Below are 5,000 nucleotides of genomic sequence, written 5' to 3'. Positions count from 1 at the left end.
TGATGATAAATAATAATAATAATAATAATAATAATAATAATAATAATAATAATAATGATAATGATGATGATGATGATGATGATGATGATGAGATGAGATGGATGATGAGATGATGATGATGAATGATGATGATGATGATGATGATGATGATATGATATGATGATGATGATGAGAATGAAATAAAAGAAGAGAAGAAGAAGAAGAAGAAGAAGAAGAAAAGAAGAAGAAGAAGAAGAAGAAGAAGAAGAAGAAGAAGAAGAAGAAGAAGAAGAAGAAGAAAGAAGAAGAAGAAAGAAGAAGAAGAAGAAGAAGAGAGAGGAGGAGGAGGAGGAGGAGGAGGATGAGGAGGAGAAGGAGGAGGAGGAGAAGGAGGAGGAGGAGGAGGAGGAGGAGGAGGAGGAGGAGGAGGACCAGTGGCTAATTCAAGCGGCAGCAGCTTCTAATTTTCTCAAAGTACAATATTATTATCATGATGGCTTTGCCAGTCGACGTTGCTTTTATGTACAGTCGCGAACCCTCGTCACAGCACAATACTCGATCAGATGCTCTGCGGTCTCAGGTTCCTTTGCTACAGCGTGTACATAATATTATGTGGTAAAGGTGGCAAATTCCCACGAGTGAAATGTCGTTGCCTTTTGGCAGGCTCTTCATCTTAGTCTGTTCAACACAAACTAATACTTCATATTGCTGGTACAGAACCCTGGCAAATTCTCTACTAGTTGGGATGAGTGTATGTCCATGTCCATTCGAGGGATAGAATTTTGTTTTCAAGTCGACTTCCATCTCGTATGTGCAACTCCTTCAGAAGTCAGGGAAGCTAAAATATTTGCCAGGACTTGTCATCAGAGTGAAATGTAGGTCACTCTTAGAAACCAGACTTTAGTCGTAGCCTTCATAAACTCATGGCCTTATACTAACCAAAATAAATTTCGTCATCAAAGAAGATGAAGACCACGAGGGACAAAAAAAAAAACCCAACAATTGTTAGTCACAAAGCTCAACCAATAGAATTATCTGTGTTTCCTTGAGCACTTTTAACAATTTATTTTTCAACTTCGTTTTGTAACCGTCGTCTTCTTTTGTAACGTAATTTTTTGACCAGGATCAGGTCTTAAGTTTAAAAGGCGACGCTAAGCCTTCTCCTTATCACCTGCAGCAAAATCGTCACATTTGTTACGACACAATGTACATTTTTATAAGGCTACGCTTATTTGTACTACCACTGCAAATAACGCCAGAGCTTATTTGTACTCTTACTAAAAATAGAATTTGCGTAATTACTAAAAATATAACATTTTATACGGATAGAACTGCAATATACAATGAATTATCTGGAAGTCAAAAAGTGAACACTTCATCTCATCACAATCACATTATTATTATTACAAGTTGATTTTGACGGACTTTGACTTTGGTAATTCTTCACTCTTTTCAAGTCACAGAATACTCAGTTTACAAGGTAAGCATACGAAATGCACATTTTAATTCATTTCTTATTTTTTAACTAAACATGCTTTGGGGTTGTGTGTTTGTTGATTGTGCATCAGCTGACGACACATTTGTCGCTACCGCGAAATACTTAACTTTATTACTTTATTTTGTGAAAAATAACAATAACAGGGCTTTAAAAAAATTTAAAATACTATTCCCCCCCCCCCCCCCAAATAATTTAAATCAGCCTTCCATGTCAGGTGATTAAAACCAGGTGTTTCAATGTTCGATCCCCAGTCAAAAGGTTGCTAATTTTATCAAGATCAAGAGGTTTCGAGTACTCACGACATTCCAGGCTCAGGGTCCTTTAAAAAATACTTTTCATTCAGTTATTGTTATTATCTTTATTATGGCCGACACAGCATGCATCGTCCATACTTTTTCAAAACTTTTTTTTTTTTGGGGGGGGGGGGGGGGGCGGCTGTTTTTTTTATATCGGAAAATTGGGTTTTGTATGTTATGTTCATGGAGAGAGAGAGAGTAATATTTTATAATGATAAGATATCTGTAGTGGTAGTATTATTAGTAGTTTTGAAATGCCTATGATGATGACAATGTGAGATAATTATATTAGTGTGATTATTTTTATTATATTTTAAAAAATTACGTACGGCTATGTCGTAGTGGTAGGACACTCGCTTTTGGACCGGAAGGTCCTGGGCTCGAGCCTCGCTCGGCGCATAGTTGAGCCCTTGGAAAAGGCACTTTGCTCACTTTCTCTCACCGGACTCAGTTGTAAAATGTGTACTTGGCCGTTAACTGCGTTGTCTCTGTCCGAAGAAATTGTAATATCGCCTAACAGACGGTATGTCCCGTTCAACATGCGAAGTGTTGCTGTTATAAACTTTAGCATTGGCATGTATGTGCCTATTTCGCTGTAGTGAATTTAATTTAATTTTTTGTTTTCATCGACAGCTTACATGAAAGAACACTGTTGGCGTTACTGGTGTCCTGACAATCCATAAAGATGCTGGCTCAAGGGCTATTCTGGCAAGGTGTGTTGAGGCAAACCTGTGGCAAACCTTTGCCTGTGGCAAAACTCATCAATCAGTAAACCATCATCTGGGCCAGCAGACCAGAGTGTCTGCATGCACTTTTTGACAATGGTTAGTAATGTTGTCAAATCTCCATAGCGCCTTTACATTTTTTATTGGTGATCAATAAAATAAATGCTCATTTTTCTAAATGAAAATGGCAAAGCATCATTTGAATTGAATTACTACTGATTGTAGTAACTTAACGACAGACTATAGTTTGTTGCCAAGAGTTTTGTTCTAGGGATGTAAAACCAATGAAATTTCAAGTGTGTTGGTGTGAATAATGATCATTTTTAAAAAATTGCTATGTCTTTGACAAATGCATTTTATGACAATAATGCCATTTCCAAAAATTGCTAATGAAATGTGTCTCTTTTTTATTTCAATTTTTCCATCCAGAGCAGGATCAACCCTCTGTGTGGAACTACAAAAAAAGTGGTGGCAAACAAGTAGTGTTGACTTTTTCTGTATTGAGGCGAAAGAGATTTTTATTCCAAGGGTTTGGGAAAGCAAATTGCTTTTTATTCAGAGCTAGTGCACTATTTAACTGTTTTATTGTCTAAAATAGAATTGATTTTGCAGTTCAACTTGACTAGATATCTAATTTTATACGACTTGTCTCTCAAGTAGAATAAAAAAATGAAAAATGAGGATAGCGTGCCATATCATATTTTTTAAAATCATTTAATATATCTAGAAATCATCTGTATAACCTATTGTATACAGTAAATAATTAGGTTTTGTTATTATAATGATGAATTCATAAGGTATGACATCATATTTGACCACAAAATTATTTTATCTCTGGGCGTAAAAAAATCAATTTTACAGCATTTTTTTTATCTAAGGGGTATGGGTTAGTGAACCGATTATAATTTTTTTTTAGACTTAGATCAATCTACAAAATTTTCGTTTTCTTGTCCTATTACGGTCATATTTTGAAAGTTTGATGGATCATTTCTTTTAGTTGTCTGCAAAATCAGCCTTTTATGTCAAATTATAGATAAAGCTTGCGCTTTCTCAAATGTCTGTTTTATGTCATTTGTCTGATTTTCTAGCAATCCTACCTTAGTCATTTTCCTTTAAATTATCTTCAAATTTATTCAGAATCTTTTCTATGATGTGTTTTACATCATGATGTAAGTGTTTGGGGGTAAATTAAAATTTAGCAATTTTATAAATTTTAAAATTCATTTGTTCCTGTCGATCCGCGCTAAATTTGCAGTTGATATCAAATAAAAATTCTAAAAAAAATTATTCCAAGAGTTTTCATGATATAGCTATTTATGAAAGAAACATTGTGTTTAAATTTGAAAGAAATTTATATGCTAGTTTTTGGTGCATCTATGTTAGAAATTTTAGGGTTTTACGTCTAATTTTAGCTTATTTTTGGTGAATAACAGCAGATATTAAATTATTTCGCAATTTTTTTTCTTAGAGGTATGAGTTAGCGAATCGTTTATAATTTTTTTCAGAATTTGATCAATTTATAAAATATTACTGTTTTCTTGTTCCATATTGGTTATACTTGATGAATGTTGGCCTTTGTCTGCATTATTAGCTTTATTATCAAATTAAAGACAAATTTTTCATTTTCTCAAAATTTCATTGTGCGTCATTCTCTGATTTTCTAACATTCACATCTGGATTGTTTCCCATCAGATTGTCTTCAAATTTGGTCAGAATTTTTCTTATGATGTGTTTTGCATCATGATGGTTGGGTTTTGGGCTAAACAAAAATTTAGCAGTTTTATGAATTTTTAAATCAATTTTTTTTCCTGTCATGTCACACCAAGTTTTCACTAAGAAATCGAAAAAAAATTCTGAAAAATTTATTTACAAGACTATTGCTAAACCTATCCATCTTGTTGTAAGAAAGATTTTGTGTAAATTTGAAAGAGATCTGTTCGTTGTTTTTTTCTGCATCACTGTAAGAATTTTTGGGGTCTAATTTTAGCTTATATTGTCCCCCTGGTGGTAGGGATTTGGTGGCTAATAGTATTAGCGCTGGTGTTAGGGACTCAGTAATAGCCATGTGGTAGGGACTCGGCGAGTAAAAGTGCTGGTGGTAGGGATTCAACGAGTAAAAGCGCTGGAGGTAGGGACTCAGTGAGTAATAGCGCTGGTCGTAGGGGAGTAAAAGCTCTGTGACTCGCTGAGTAATAGCGCTGCTGGTAGGGACTCGGTGAGTAATAACGCTGGTCATACGTGCTCAGTGTGTAAAAGCTCTATGACTCGGTAATAGCGCTGGTGGTAGGGACTCGGTGAGTAAAGCGCTGGTTGTAGGGGCTCAGTGAGTAATAGCGCTGGTCGTAGGGACTCAGTGAGTAAAAGCTCTATGACTCGGTAATAGCACTGGTGGTAGGGACTCAGTGAGTAATAGTAATAACGCTGGTCGTAGGTGCTCAGTGAGTAAAAGCGCTGGTGGTAGGGACTCGGTGAGTAATAACGCTGGTGGTAGGGACTCAGTGA

The 5,000-nt window shown here is 35.5% G+C and overlaps 1 long non-coding RNA gene across 1 annotated transcript; it reads left to right on the top strand.

The window, feature by feature from the left end:
* Positions 1–1,202: 1,202 nt before the first annotated feature.
* Positions 1,203–4,420, top strand: LOC144960965 (uncharacterized). Its single transcript, XR_013643001.1, has 3 exons — positions 1,203–1,459; positions 2,407–2,597; positions 2,928–4,420. It is a non-coding gene; the product is annotated as an uncharacterized LOC144960965 (long non-coding RNA).
* The last annotated feature ends 580 nt before the right edge of the window (positions 4,421–5,000 follow it).

The sequence above is a fragment of the Berghia stephanieae genome, unplaced genomic scaffold, assembly GCF_034508935.2.
Source record: "Berghia stephanieae isolate SIO BIC M18660-M18661 unplaced genomic scaffold, UCSD_Bste_1.3 scaffold1115, whole genome shotgun sequence".
NCBI lineage: Eukaryota > Metazoa > Mollusca > Gastropoda > Nudibranchia > Aeolidiidae > Berghia > Berghia stephanieae.
The sequence above is the reverse complement of the archived record's forward strand: the minus strand, read 5'-3'. Positions and strand labels throughout refer to the sequence as shown.